This window comes from Microtus oregoni, unplaced genomic scaffold (assembly GCF_018167655.1).
Source record: "Microtus oregoni isolate MIOR12 unplaced genomic scaffold, Mior012 000030F_ref0000283, whole genome shotgun sequence".
In the NCBI taxonomy this organism is placed as follows: Eukaryota; Metazoa; Chordata; class Mammalia; order Rodentia; family Cricetidae; genus Microtus; species Microtus oregoni.
In genome coordinates this window covers 2,613,654-2,629,217 of record NW_024543089.1, presented here as the reverse complement: position 1 = coordinate 2,629,217, position 15,564 = coordinate 2,613,654, and the positions used below count along the sequence as shown (strand labels likewise).

At 46.9% G+C, this 15,564-nt stretch overlaps 1 protein-coding gene across 1 annotated transcript in view; it reads left to right on the top strand.

Moving 5' to 3' along the window:
* Nucleotides 1-1,489: 1,489 nt before the first annotated feature.
* The window catches only part of Bach1 (BTB domain and CNC homolog 1), a 38,532-nt gene continuing 24,457 nt past the window's right edge, over nucleotides 1,490-15,564 (top strand). Inside the window, exon 1 of the mRNA XM_041678557.1 lies at nucleotides 1,490-1,619. The gene's annotated coding sequence lies outside the window, so the exon portion shown is untranslated. The remainder of the gene's footprint in view (nucleotides 1,620-15,564) is intronic.

Genomic DNA, 15,564 nt, shown 5'->3' with positions numbered 1-15,564 from the left:
TTAAGGGGTAAATACATTTTGGGGTTGCTGGTGCTTAGAAACCCATTTCCCCCCACCTTTTCACGTTACTCAAAAGCCAGCAATATTATCCCTTTCCACAACCCTCCCAGGCTACAGGTCTCAGGGCTACAGGACTTAGGGGTGGTGATTCCTTCCTTAGGTCTAATCAGGTTGGCCAGGAAAGCCCACTCTTTCTGCAGACTGATAACGCTTTGCCACAAGTGCGTGCAGCCTTGCAGTAAGACGCTGCTTTGAACAACAGTGAACACAATAAAAAATAAAAACGAACAGCTGGGTAGATACCTGAATAAGCCGCTGAGGATGAGAGCATGAGCAGCACTTGGTGGAGATGGCTGCTGGCACTGCCAGCCATTGAAACTGGGTCCATGTTTTCCGCTAGCTACAGCATAGACAGACCAAAGTAGGCTGCCAGGCACTTTGCTCTACATTCCGGATGGGAAGCCCAGCACAGTGTGTTAGCTCCTTGGTGAATGCAGTGAGCAGACAAAAAGCGCGGGTTTATAATCCTAGTCCTTGGATGACAGAGGCAGGTGTATAGCCCAGTTTGAGGCCAGCCTGGTCTACATAGTGAGTTCCAGGACAGCCAAGGTTACACAGAGAAACTCAGTCTTAAAGAACATAAACAAAACAAAAGGAAAAAGAAAAAAAATATGTGTGCAGATTACACAGGCAAGTATGAAGGGCACAGGGTTAATTCTCAGAGCAGCCTGTGCCGGGTGCAAGCAGTAAAGGGATTTGATCAGGGAATCATTCATATTAGTGGGTTATACATATAAGTGGGTTATAATGACCAAAGTACGCTCCAGGTCACATGCCTTGTGGTTTTTAAGGAAGGGACTCATTTGACACAAACAACTTGAAGGGAAGTAAGTGACCATGGTGGTGGTGGTGGTGGGGGGGGGGGGATGGCGGCGAGGGGCGGGACAGCCTCTTTCTCTCAAACCTGCTCCTAAAAGTCCTGTTCAGCTCCAGATGGACGTTCTTGACACATCCCTTTCGGCAAGTTCAAACACCAGGCTCTCCCGCCCCCTCGGGAAAGCAGCCCAGGAGCATGGCTGAACCGAGCTTCTATGGTTTGGGGCGGCGGGGGTGAGGGGTGAGGGGCGTGGGACAGAAGATCCTTATCTGACTTGCTGGGGGCGAGGGTTGGGGGGCTGTCCTGAGCAATGCAACGACCCTTGGGTGTATGGAGGCATCAGCAGGTGAGAAGGAGGTGGTCCTCGGTGGTTTGTCACTCTGCCACCGAAGGTAGAGGTAGGAAGACGGGTTTGGACCCCGGGCTCTCAGTTCCAAGCTCCACCAGAATACACAGGGTACCGCTCTCCAGGCGGGACGGGGTTGGGTCCTACCAGTAGAGGGCGTGGCCTGGAACGGGGCGTGGCTCCAACGCGGGCGTGGCCTGGAGTTTGGCCAGGCTCCAGCCACGGGGCGGGGCCTGGGGCGGGGCGGGGCTTTAGCGCCGGGAGGCGCTGGCGGCCGTGGCGGAGTGGAGCGGAGCGCAGGGGAGGGGACGGGCGGGCGGCCGGCAGCGCCGAGGGAGTGAGTCACCTGACCGCCGCTTGCAGCTTGCAGTCGGGCCGCGCCGCGCCTCGGCTCCGGTGAGTGGCTCGGGCGGTGCGGGGCTGTCGTCCTTCCGTCCTTCCCGGGGGTCATCCGGGCTCGCGGCGGGCGGTTGCGCGGGCCTGGAAGGGGCGGCGGGCTGCGCGCTGTTTACGCGCTGCTCCGACTCTCGGGCAGGCCGAGCCGGCGCCGCCCTGCACCTAGCTCCGCGGGCCGCGTCCCGATCTGCCTGCGTGCCGGGGCAAGGCCGAGCCAGCCGGGACGCCAGGACCTCCCGGCGGTCCGGGCTTCCCTTTGTTGCAGCTTTACGCACGTTTGTAATTTAGACTCACACTGTCTGGGCAGAGTGGGTCTCGATGATAACGACACCCGCTTTGTGTTCGTGTCCGGTAGCGCCCGGGCCAACGCGTTCTCGTTCTTCTCCGGCACTTTGGTGTCATTTAGTGGAATTGCGCCGATGGCTTTTATGTAGTGAGCTCTTTACGTTCAGCATGGGGTTGAATCAGGGCAGACGCTGTAGTAATTCTGAAAGAACGTGTGTGGGAAAAATCCAGCTCCAGCGACAGGCTTGGAAGAACAAAGACTGTTTTTGCAGGATGCTGCTCTTTTTTTGGAGAATTGTATAGAGTTGTGACTGCTCGCTATGGAGGCTGCCCCTGCTGGGTCTTTGTTTAGGTATTTCAGCGCTCCTTTCAGCCCACTGGGTTTGCGTGGAAGGCAGTTTGGAAAGATTTAAGGATGGACACTCTAGATTTGTTAGTGGCTGAGCCTTTGAGTGCTACACACGTTCAGAGAAATGGGAAGAGGTATGGGTTGGCCTATTCTTCCTACTCTTGTGGTAGTGGTTCAGGCTCTGGGCTGGGCTTGAAGGCGCTTGCCACTTCTGGCTTTAGACGTCGTAAGGTAGTGTAGGGGGAAAAAGACTCCTGTGAGTCATCTTGGAGTTCGTTGGCTTTGGAGGAGGATCGCCTCTTGTATTGTTGTTTAACCGATGGATCTGTCAAGTGGCTTCCCTTTGTTCGCTCCGTTGGTTGGATAACAAGGTAGGGTGACTCTTTAAAAGAGTTTGTGTTGCTGAGTCATTCCCCCCAGTCTGAGAGGTAATTAGGAACAGCTGGTGCAGATACGCACATCACATGCCTCCACTATAAAAGGCCGAGCAGCACACACGAGAGGTTGCTTCAGGAGGCCGGAGGGGGCCCAGCTGCGGGCTGTGTGTTTTGATACAGGTAATCAGTGAGTGACGTGGAGAGCACGCTTAGGACGTGGCCAAGTATAACACCGAGGTGGTGTTTAAACAGCAGCCTCGTGGCCTACTGCCGGATAATCAATTTGTGCTGGAGAAATTTCAGATAGAAGTGAGGCATTCAACAGTGTTGGAACGAAGCGTTTCCTTCTCTTGGTGCCCTAAATGAATCGTTTCGCTTTTAGTGTTGATGCTGAGTGATGAATACATGCTTAAGTTATTCTTTATAAAAGTTTGTTTTTGATGAGGTCACTAAGGGGATTTCCTTTCAGGGCTTTTAGGTTTTCCTGCATAGCTAGTTTCTAGGGTCAGAGAGTTGATAAAGGAGAGAGTCAGCAAGGTTTTCTTGGGTCAAGCCTAGAAAGAGGGGTCTATGGGAAGACAGCATGTGTCTGTCTTACTCTTGTGATTTTTATGGATTGGGTGTGATTGCCTTTGCTTGAAAAATGAGTACTTACACATACCAGTCACTCCTCAGTGCAAAGTTTAGAGATGGAAACGCGTGTGAGGCGGGGGAGAGCTGGCTTCTCCCCTTTGACCGAAAGAATGAAGTTTTTTTTTTTTTTTTTGTGTGTGTGTGTGTGTGTAAATTTTCTTTACATTTATTGATTTATTTTTTGTTTTCTGCATTTATTTGTGTAGTGGTCAGAGGACGGCTTGCAGTGTGGTTCTCTCCTTCCATCATGTGCTTTCTGGGACTTGAACTCAGGTCATCTAGCTTGGTGGCAAGTGCCTTTATCCATCAACCATTGCATGGGTTCCAAGAGTGATGATGAATTCTTTATTACTGATGGTCAGTTCCTTTAAAGCATTTGTTGCAGGAAAGCAGTTACTTTGTTGCTTTAGGAATTTAGGGATTATCAATCATGTATCTTTTAGGAATTAGGAGCTTTTAGGTACTGTTCAAAATTATTTTTCTGAGATGAAAATACCCAAATTTTGCTTTTAAAAATAAAAGACAAAAAGTTAAAGAAGCAGAGTGACATTATTGCTTGTGTATTAAGTAATGCGCTTCATCCTGTTTTCTTTTGAGGAATACAAAATTCACTTACCATTGTTACTCCGAAACTGCAACAGGGTTGTTTTTGTTTTGTTTTTAATTTCCAGTCTCTTCCCGAGAGATTTAAAAATATTCTTAGTATTTAATTTTCACTTCATATGTAGTTTTTACATTGGAAAGACTAGAAGATGGGCCAGGTGGTGGTGGTGCACACCTTTAATCCCAGCTCCCAGGAGGCAGAGGCAGGTGGATCTCTGAGTTTGAGGCCAGCTTGGGCTACAGAGCTAGTTCCAGAACAGGCTCCAAAGCTGCACAGTGAAACCCTGTCTTGAAAAACCAAGGAGGAGGAAGAATAGAGGATGGTAATTTCTTGCTACATTGTTGAAGTTAGTGGTAGCAATAAGAAATGGTACAGTTAGATTAATTACCATGTTATTGAACTTGGAGGTGAGACTAGTGGGCAGGTGGATGCTTTGATCTGCAGAGCAGAAGGACAGCAGGAATACTGCTTGATAATTTACACACTGAGTATAATATTTAGAATAAAGTCTTTAAAATTATAGTGTTCTCTTACCCTTTGAGAACCTATAGGTTTCACCCCTTTTTATAGTCTTGTGGGAATTATTAAAACTGTGCATTTAGATAATCCCTTGGGAGGTGGCATTCTATTTCTTAAAGTGTCAGCCTCTTAGGAGTGGTTACTAATTTTTGTTTTACTTTTTTTGTTTTCATTTATTCTTTTCTCTCTGTTGATGTGTGTGGGCACTCGGGTACCATGTAGGTCTGAGGACAACCTGTAGGAATAGGTTCTCTCCCTCCACTATGTGGCTCTGGGCATCAAACTCTAGTCCTGAGGCCTGGCAGCAGGTGTCCTTACCCACTGAACCGACTCACTGGCCCACGAGGTGTGGCTACTATTTACCATCGAGTTCCACCTCAAGGCCTGTGCATTTGTACCTCTCTCCTGTGCCGGTAACTCTCACAACAATGGTTACAAAACTTGTTGAAACCACCCAGATGGCAGAGAAATCTTCACAGCATGAAATTTTAAACAACCAACCCCTTCAGTTTTTTAGCTTTCTGTTAATGGGACACTTGCTCGATCACTGACCCCTGTATCTCTTGAAGAGTCAGCAAAATGAAGGGATTGTTTTAGGTGGTGGGATGGATGATTTATGACATGCTTCTGATTTTAGAAAGATATGCCAAGTGAGAGACTCAGCTTGTCCAAAGTTTGGGTAATCTGACTGCTGTTTGCTAAATCCAGGCCCTTTGCAGAAGGTAAACATTTCAAAACAGCAGACAGATTACTACTTCGCATCACCCTGCCCCCCACCCCCCGGCTTCTGCCTTAGTATGGCATTAACAGATCTGAAGCTGGGGTACCTGTGCAGTTGACAGAGAAGCCATACACTCTGGGTGGGAGATGTAGACCTGTACTGCTAAAGATCAGGTCTGGCTAAGTTGTCATCTTTTAGGCCTTGAGGCTAGCTAGCTTTTTAACTTACTTGTGTTTCTGAAAAGTGGTGGTGGTGGTGATGGTGGTGGTGGTGATGATCGTGGTAGTCCATCATTGATTGCTTTGAGGATCTTGTGTGTCACTGTCAACCAAGTCGTCAGGACATACCATAAATTGGTAGGTCCTATTTTCTGGTGTCCAGAATGAGGCAGGTTGTACTCTGACTTACATGGCCTCATTTGGTGGCTTCTGGGAGCTGAAGTTGCAGCCACCACCACGGTGAGCTGGCTGCATACCATCTGGTAGGTATCACTACTAGACATACAGCTCAAGAGAACACTAGCGGTAAGTCGGTAGCAGCTTTCAGGTTGGTGCTTCTGGGCTCTCAGCCTTGGCAGAGCTCTGGAGCACTCTAAGCTGTCAAGCCAGTTAAATGTCACTGGTTTGTGAAGAAATGAAAAGGACTTAGAATTCTCTGTCTGGCTCCTCCTTGGCATCCTAGCTGAGGATGCTCTGACCCATCAGATGTAGCAGCCTGGCCATTCCCTCTCTGCTTATTAGTGCTGGACTGGAACTGGCCTCTCAGTTCTGTTTCCTGGCCTCTATCCAGTCTATGGGGAGCACGTGTAACATGTACATTTACCTTCCGGTCGCAGCTTGTAAGCCCTGCATTTTCTTTAGACAACAAGCCTGGAGAGAAGTTATTCGTGGTAGGGACCCAGAGACAGTGGGTTTGGCGTGTTTTTAGCTGTCGTTGTACCTGTGATAGTTAGGAAGCTGCGTCAAACACTTGGATTTGCTTTCTCCCGGTGTGAGTTTTCTGCTGGTGAACAGCTGCCTTTCAGTGTGCCTTGGCTGTGTTGGCTCACCAGGAGGTCTGCTGACTGCCTCGGAGTTATCCAATATGGGCTAGTTCTGGTTCCGTGGGCTTTGAAACTTGGCAATGTTTCAGCAGCTTGACGGAGAGGGTGTTGTGTGTCCTTGTTGGCTGTGTATTAAGTTGAGACACTTAGATTTGGAGTTTCTGCTGTCAGGCATTGTGATTACTGAGGAGGTAGCTGCAATTGAGTCCTTGTTCTAATCTGCTTCTTGAGATACAAAGGAAGCTAACCTTGGGATTAATTTTATTACCTGCAGTTGCCGTAGAGTGAGCAAATATAATTTGGATTGTGGAGTTGTTAACCATCTTCTATCCCTCACACTTCCTTTCAACTCATCCCTCCTCAGATCTTTATTAGTTCCACTCAGAACCGCAGAGTTTTGGGTGCATTTGTCCAGTATTAAACCAGCGCCAAGGCAAACCTGGGGAGCAAAGCAACAGGGGCTGCCCAGCAGTCCACTGCTGTCAGGACACCGTAGACTGCCCTGAAGCAGACCAGCCGCAGGCTCTCTTCTCAGTGTAGGGAGAGATTGAAAATGTTCGTAATGCGCTAAAGTTGTGTACAAATTATATTCTGTTAAAAGGACGTTTAAATGCATTTTCTTAAAAGCCCTAGGATATTCTTTGTTTTAAAGAATAGTTTTGTAAAAGAAATTATTCCTGTTTTCTGTCTGCCGTGGTCAGTGTTTAATTGCTGTGCCGAGACACCATGACCGCAGCAGCTCCTATAAAAGATAGCATTGATTTGGGGCTGGCTTACAGTTTCAGAGGTCTAGCGTGTTTTCATCGGGGCAGAGAGCATGGCGGCACATAGGCAGACATGGTGCTTGAGAAGTAGTAGCCGACAGTTGTACATCTGAATCTGCAGACAGCAGGAAGAGAGAGATTTTGGGATTGGCTTGGGCTTTTGAAACCCTAAAGCCCACCCACAGTGACACACCTCCTCCCACATGACCACACCTCCTCCCACAAGGCCACACCTACTCCAACAAGGCCAGACCTCCTAATCCCTCTCAAGTAATGCCACTCCCTAATGAACAAGCCTCCAAATCTGTGAGCCTATAGGGGTCAATTCTTATTCAAACCACCAAACTATCTGATAAAGTTATTTTACTGAAAAACAAAAACAAAGAAAGCAGCCCCCCTTCCCAAAAAAGCTCTACTACTTTTGGCCATTTTTTAGGTGGGGTCAGTGACATTGGGCAGGTGCTCCCTTGTGTTCTCATTCTTCTGTGAGCTTGAATTCTGCTCAGAAGTTCTCTAGAGAAGAGCCTGTTTTGATGGTTGTCCTTTTATAGCTTGGATGTCAGCGGCTGGCCATTTCCTAGGCTGGAGATTAGAGAGTGAGGTCTCTGCCCCCCTTCACTCCTCTCCATCAATCTGGGTAATTGTCTGTCTACCTCCCGGGTGCCCTAGGAAGGCGCTCTTGCCTGAGGAGGCAAAGTCTTCAGTGTCCACCTGAAGAAGTAGGGAGACCACCTACCCACCCACCGACTTCCCCTCTTGCTGGTGTCTTCCTGTGTGCAATGTCTTCTCCCTCTGCTGAGGATGCCTGCATCTTTTACCAGTCAGCTCAACCTGCTCAGAGAGTTGAATATAAAATACTTAGCTATAAACATTTGTTAACATTTTTAATACATTTATTAGGTTGGAATTCCAGAGTAAGTGGTTTTAGGTGAGAACAGTAATTATATTAGTGTATATTTTGTGTTTAGCTCCTGGTTTTGAAATGAGAAGCTGTTATTGTGCATCGGCTCAGGTGTCACTTCCAAGGTACTGATGTTTATGTCCTGTAGTTTCCTGAGGTGTCTTTTTCGGCACAGCACACCGTTTGTCACTGTGTACGAGCCGTCCTTTAAATGAGAAGATTCAGCAAACTAGTTTATGTCTCTCTTAAGAATAGTTTCTTCATTCTATAAAAGTCTTTGTTACCAGGCAGGACAGCCTCCAGGAGAGGGTCATAGGTGTGTCTGGTTAGCAAGACTTTTAATGGTGGAAAGCCTGCCACCCTGCCAAGGAGTCATCCTTGCTGACACTCCTTCAGTTGTAGCTGCCATGGAGAGAAACCAAAGGAAATTCCAGTTGATGCTGAGTCTGTGGCCACTGCCGAGTATCGATACTCAGTTTTATGTCTTTGTGGTAAAGGACTCCCCAAGTGCTGATCAAGCTCCAGGTCTTTGAGTTTCTGTGAGGCGTGTTTTGTGTCTGAGGACTTTCATCCCTGCTCTAGCTGGGTTCAGGCTTCTGGCATTTAGGGCACCATTCCCGACAATGGGCTGACATGAGGAGCTGTTTTGGCTGAAGAGCTCACATAGGAGCTCTCCTCTCCCCAAAGTCCTCTGCTGTTCAGTGCAGCTGCTCTCCCTGGTGATGGTCAGGGTGGGGGTGATGCATGTTTGGGTTTAATGAAGCTTTGTTTTTTGTCTCCTCTTGCATGCTGCGACTCTTCACACACTCACAGGCACATCTGATAAGTCTGGGTAGATAGTAGGGTGGCTTGCTAAATTTACCTCAAAGTTTGTGACATCGGAGCTTGCCAGATACTGGGTTTGCATGCAATGTAAACTTATGGCTTTCTATACCTGGAGCCTCTTTAGGTTTGGCAGAACTTTATAGAAGGATGGCCAGTTGCAGTGAGATATGCCAGGCGATCATAGATTAGAGAAGCCTCCATTCGGGGAAGTCAGAAGAGCCTTGGGAGCGCTAAGATGACGATGTGGTTGGGTGGAGGATACTGCTTGCGTTGGCAAGTTGAAGTTTAGCTTGGGGATCAAGGTTGGAGATACCAACAGCGTCTGTTCCCTTTGGGTGGCAAGATAGCTGCCACAAGCGTATTTATCTCAGTGACTAAGTTTTCTGCAAGGATGCAAGGAGACAGATACCCCGCACCCCCCCCCCCCACCACCATGGGATGCTGCTCCTTTCTCTCTATGTCAGTAGCCCTCCAAGCCAGTGTTGACATGGAGATGTCAGTGTCAAGGGAAATGAACGGAACCTCTGATTGGCTTTAATAGGGAATGCCTCTGCGTATGTGGCAGCTAGATGTCTTCCTCTGTTACTCCCACCCCTTTGGCTTTTGTTTTCTCTTGTGTTAAAAGGTCTCTCACTGAATCTGGACCTTGTTGATTGGGCTGGCTGGTTGGTCAGTACAGTCCAGTGATGTCTTTGCCTCCCGTGCTCCCCTCACCATGCCAGTGCTGAGCACTGGAGTGTGAGCTGCTACTATGTTGCCCAGGGATCCAAACTCTGGTCCTCATACTTGCAGAGCGAGCACTTAGCATGGGCTCCGCCCTAGGCCCCCTCCCCCAGCCACACACTAAAATGAAACTATTTATTTTGGTAGTCACTGTGAGGCCATAGCCGTGGATTTCTGTGTCTTAAAGTCAGTGGTGGATTTTCCAGTGTTGATTGCATCTTTGTTGGTGAGAACAGAAAATCCCATTGTGAAGACGGAAATGTTACTTGTCCTTCAATCTAATCCACATTTAAAATAAATGTGAGCAGCATTTTAAACTAAGGCCTACTTTTATGCTTGTAGTAACTGCCTCATATTTATAGAGTAATATGTGTTTCTAGCAGAGAATTTGAATGCCAAAACTGAAGGAAGTAAAAGAAAAATACTCACCTAATGAGTGTGGTGACGGATGGCACCCGTATTACTGCACAAGCTAAATTTGCCACGCCTGTTTGGCATGCATATAATAATTTGAGTATACATCTGGGCACATGTATCTGAAGTTGAAGACTGAAGTCTGGTGTGATGTTGAGTTTATGTTCCTGCTGTGGCCTTAGATAAGCCCTTGAATGTGGTGGGGAGACCGGCTGAGGTGTGAGGACTCAGCCTGGCCCTCTAGAGCTGGGGGAGAGGCGGACTGTCTTAATTTTTTTCCTGTCGCCGTGATAAAACACTCTGACAATCAGCTAGCGGGAGAAAGGGTTTGTCCTGGACCGCAGTTCAGGTCCACCGGTCCATAGCGGGGATTCTAACTGGTCTTGATAAGAAAAGCTCGGAGTCAGCTGTCGTGGGTGAAAGCTCAAGGGTCAGAGAAGCAGGGCGGCCAGTTTCTAGAGTTCTTTCCTCTGCCAGTGCTCAGACCAAAGGGGCGATTCTGTCCCTATGAGTCCCCAGACTGCATCCATATCTATAAATCCTCAGACTGCATCCCAGACTGCATCCTCAGACTGCATCCTCAGACTGCATCTCAGACTGCAACCATATCTATAAATCCTCAGACTGCATCTCAGACTGCATCCATATCTATAAATCCTCAGACTGCATCTCAGACTGCATCTCAGACTGCATCTATTTCTATAAATCCTCAGACTGCATCTCAGACTGCATCCTCAGACTATATCTGAGTGCCTGACCCCTCCCCTCTTATAGTCCTCTCTTCACCCGCCCACTCCTGTCTCCACCTACCTAGCGCTGGGATTAAAGGTGTGTCATCCCAAATTCTGGGATCACCTTTGTGTGAGCTCCGTTTGTCTTTTAAACAGATTCAATCTTGTGTAGCCCAGGGTTTTTTTGAACTCACAGAGATCTGTCTGCTTCTGTCTCCCCAGTGCTGGGATTAAAGATGTGTGCCACCACTGCCTAACCTCTATGGCTAACTAATGGCTTAGTACTGCACTCTGATCTTCAGGCAAGCTTTATTTGTTATAGCATATATAAAATACCCCCACATTCTGCCTGGGACGTCGAGGTTAAGCGCTAGTTACATCACATCCACAGTTAGGAAACAGAGATGAATGCGCCCAGAGCGCTAGCTCAGTTTCCCCACACTGGATCCTCCGCCCAGGGAGCCCAGGGAATGGTCCTGTTTGCAGTAATGATAGGTCTTCCCACATCATTCGGGACACACCCTCAGAGGCATGCCCAGAGTCTGACCCTGCCCCCCACCAGATGATTCTAGAGTCTGTCAAGTTGATAATTAATACTAGTCATCAACAGAGATACCCAAAGAAAACTGGCAGCAATGTGCCCGAGAGGCTGGTTGGAAGTCCATGAACTGTGGGGTCCTGGAAGCCTAAGGACTGTAGGGAGAAGCTAGAAAAGGTGGAGTATTGCTGAGGTAGCTGTGCACAAAAACTGATAATTTGCCCTTGGCAGACTGGCATGAGATTGCACAGAGAGGGAAGTAGAGACAGTGTGAGTGTGGATTGCTCTTCCTGGGGAAGAAAAGTAGAGAACCCCAAGTGTGTATTAGCCAAGGTTCCCCGGAGGAACAGCCACTAGAACTGCTGTATATTAAAAGTGGGTTAGTTAGATTGGCTTACGTGATATCACCTGGGTGGCCCCACAGTGACCTTTGCACTCCAAGTGAGAACCAGAGCTGCTCAGTACACCAGGCCAGACGCCTCAGCAGTCCCCATCTTTTGCCGAAGGCCTGGGGGATTCCTTGAGAGCCACTGGTTTTCATTCCTTGTGGGAAGGCTGAAAATCTGAGTTCTGATATCTTTATGGGATGGCTGCAGCAGAGAGACGGCGACGGTGGCAGCAGCAACTAGTAAGACACGAAAGCAGGCAAAGAGCGGAAAGCCATTCCCGTTGGGCCTCCTTAGATTCGGCTGCTGTTGCATGGTGCTGTCCCTGCTGAGATGGAGTGTAGAAGGAGGGCCCGTTTGTTCGTCCTGGCCACCCTACTAGCTTAGCCTCGAAATAACCACACAGAAATTGTATTCATTAACGTACCACTTGGCCCATTAGCTCGAACCTCTAATTGGCTGACTCTTATATTAATTTAACCCATTTCTATTAATCTGTATATTGTCACATGGCTGTGGCTTACCAGGTAAAATTCCCAGTATCTGTCTCCAGGGCCTCCATGGCTTCTTCCTCCCAGCTCTGTTCTGCCCTATTAACAGGCCAAGGCAGTTTCTTTATTAACCAATGAAAGCAACACAGAGACAGAAGGACCTTCTACACCAATGGATAGTCCCATTGTAGGCCGTCTGATTGAGAAGAGCCCTCCCAGGAGTGAAGAGGCTTGCCTCGGGTGATTCCAGATCTTGCCAGGTTGACCATGTTAGCTGTCACAAAGGCAATGGGGGGGGCGTCAAGAAATTTCAAGAGGATCCTCCCATTCATCCCTTTGCTGTATCTTGTCACTTTCCCTTACTCCTCTTTTGTTAGAATCTAAATTCATTGTTTAAGATTGATTTCTCTTTAAGACACCTTTCCTATTTGAAAAATCTTTAGACATTTTATCTGTTCTTACAGCCAATTTACCAGCAATTTCTGTTTAACTGAACCCAACTGGGTTTTGCTACTATTTCTGTGAAAACCTTTCAAGTTTGTTTTTAGTGAAATCGATACAATGTTGTTTAAAGTATTAAAAAGTTAGAGGGAACAGCCTGGTTCTCTGTTGTAATTCTGCTGAGATGTAGTATCTGTTCATGTCTGGTGTTGAACTCTTTGGTGACCACTTCTGTGTCTGAAAGATGTTTATGTGCCAACCTGACACTTTGTTCATTTCCTGTGTCCCCTCCCCCTCCTAATCTTGTTAGTTTTGTTTCTGCTATTGAAAGCTTGTCCCACTCAACTCTGAATGTTTTCTCTTTTTTATTGTTTTCTTGTTCTCATTAATTTAAGCTGAACATTGCGTTATAGTCACATAGAAATACTACCACTCTTTCTGCGCTCTTGGATTCTGTCCCCTCTCCAGCAGTTTTTGTCAAGGCTGGTAATATTTTCATTCTGTCCTCTAGCATGATGCTATTCTATGAGAACCAGTTAACAGTGCTTATATGATTTTAACTGCGTTGTATTGGGTGTGAACTAATGCCATTCTATGAGAACCGGTTAACAGTGCTTATATGATTTTAACTGCGTTGTATTGGGTGTGAACTAAACTATGTGGTAATGCATTTCTTTTCTCATTGTCTTGGTGTCAACCTGAGCATTAAAGAACAACAGCACACATTCATAGCATAAAAATCAAATCATACGTCAGGTATTATCCTAAACATATTATGTATACCATCTCTTTTTCCTGAGAAAATAACTTCTGATTCTAAGAGAAAGAGACAGGAAGTAACGTGCTCAGCTGGCTGGGAAGACACCAAGTGCCACTTTGTCCCTTGAGTGGCCGCCGCCCCACATCTGAGACTCTGATAGAGTCCTTGCTCCATTCTAGGAAGTCTCTTGCCTTCGCTTTAGTGACATCTGGTTGTGGATCTTGGGATGTCTGAAGTGTGTACTTAGGCATGATACAGGCTTTGGGGAGGCAGAGTGACCCAGAATTTCACAATTTGGGAGATTTTCAGCCCCCCCCTTGAACTTTTTATGGGAGGCTTAAGTTAACTGGGGTGGTCATTTTCTGTCCATTACTTGCTGTTCATCTAAAAAAGAAATCTATAGCTACTTCATTGGAGGTGGGCGGGGCACACTTCCTAATAAATGAGCGAGTCAGGACATCCCTGTCACCACTCGTGGTCACTGCCATGAGGAACAAAAGGAGGAGGCATAAGCAAGGGGAAGAAGTGAAATCACTTGTGTTCAGATAGTGTGATTGTGCACAGAAAAACCAGTAAAGAATTACAAAGAGGCTGCCAGAATTAATGAATTAGCTCAGGTTGTTGAATTTTGGTTCATATCCCAGAAATACATTTGCAATTACATAGTAAACCTAGAAAATAAAGTATAAGAGCTCAAATCTATTTACAGTGCTACAGAAATCACAAAATGCATAGGAATAAATTTAGCAGAAGATGCACAAACCTCCTTTGCTCCAGATATCATCATTATAACATTAAGAGACATTAAAGAAGTCCTTGGAACATGGAGAGGGAAGCCCTACTGATGAGCTGGAGAGCTCAATTTGTTAGCTGTTCTCTCTAAATAAATAGTTTTATTGCAACCCTAATCATAATTCTACTAGCTCATATGACTCTAAAACATAATAAAAAAGTCTAGGAAGAATTAAACCTATTTCATGCAAGAAGATAAAAAATGGCCAACACAAACACATGCAAGGGTACCTAGCCACCAGGAACACAAATAAAAACCGCAGTGAAATACTCTGAACACAACCATAGCGAAGATTCAGAGGATGGCACCGCCAAGGGTGAGTGCTGGTGTAGAGCCACTGGAACCGACGCACACTGCTGGTAACACATTAGTCCATCAGGGAACTATTGTGTGATTGCTAAGGAGCATCCTCCTCCCTGTCACTCAGCTCTTGTCTTCCTAGGCCATGCCCTGGGAATGCGGAGCGAGTGTGTGTCTAGGCACACGCTGTTTTATTAAAAGTTTAGTATCATCCCCAGCTGAGACCAGTCACTTATCTGTCTCTGTCACCAGTTAAGTGGGTGAACAAATTGTAACACATTTGCATAATGGAGTATTTGCCAACAGCAGCAGCAGAAAGAAACATCAGATGTTCTTAGCATCAGTGTGTGTGGAAAAAGATCACAGGACAGAATCCATTTGCATGTCGAAAGGGAGCCTTGTGTTACTGTACAGTGATGGTGACAGACCCCAGGTCAGCGGCTTTGCATAGCCAAGCGCATTGAGGAGATGACTGGGAGAGCCATGTGGATTCTGTGGGGCCACAGAAATCCAGACGCCTCTTTGCTGGTCTCGTGTATATAGTTTTCAAAGCCTCGTGTATATATAGTTTTCAAAGCCTCTTGAAACTTGGAGTGCCGAGGCTAGCCTGGGTTATGTAATGAGATGTGTCTTAACAAACACATCGTAGCAAAATAAAAGCCCATTGAAGTGTATAGCTCAAATACAGGCAGCTCATCGTGCATAATGTGAAGGCCACGGTTGATAACAGTGACTGATGGCTGATGAAAAGTCTGGATTCAGGAAGGATACTTTGTTGGTGTGGACCAGTTCTAGCGGCTTGTGCGTATTTTCATAAAAGATGCAACAGTCCTTGTAAAACTTTAAGTAGTTGGCCAGTGCACTGGGCAAACAAAAGACCCGATTGTTTCCCAAGTTCTCTGAGGGAAGAACGCAGCAGGTAAAGTGATGGGGTGTCTTTGGTTTTCAGTTCTGCAGCTTGTACCTCTGTTTTTTTAGTTTGTTGTTTTCTTTCGTATTGTTCCTGAACTGTCTTCCAGGCTTTTCTGAACTTAAGACCCTGAACAGGCAAAGTTGAATCTGCAGATTTGGGATATGAGAAACCTTCTGTTGCTGATGTCCCAGTGGGAGACTTAACTCTCTCTCCAGCTCCCTAACTCTCCAGCTCCTAGCCTTTAAGCCCAACTCGGTTTCACAGTTTCATATACAACATTTAATCCAGTAAATGTATGACAGGCCAGGCATGGTGGCACACACATGTGATCCTAGCACTTGGGAGGCAGAGGCAAGGAGATGTCTTGAGTTCAAGGCCAGCCTGGCCTACAGAGTGAGTTCCAGGTCAGTCAGGGCTATATAGAGAGACCCTGTC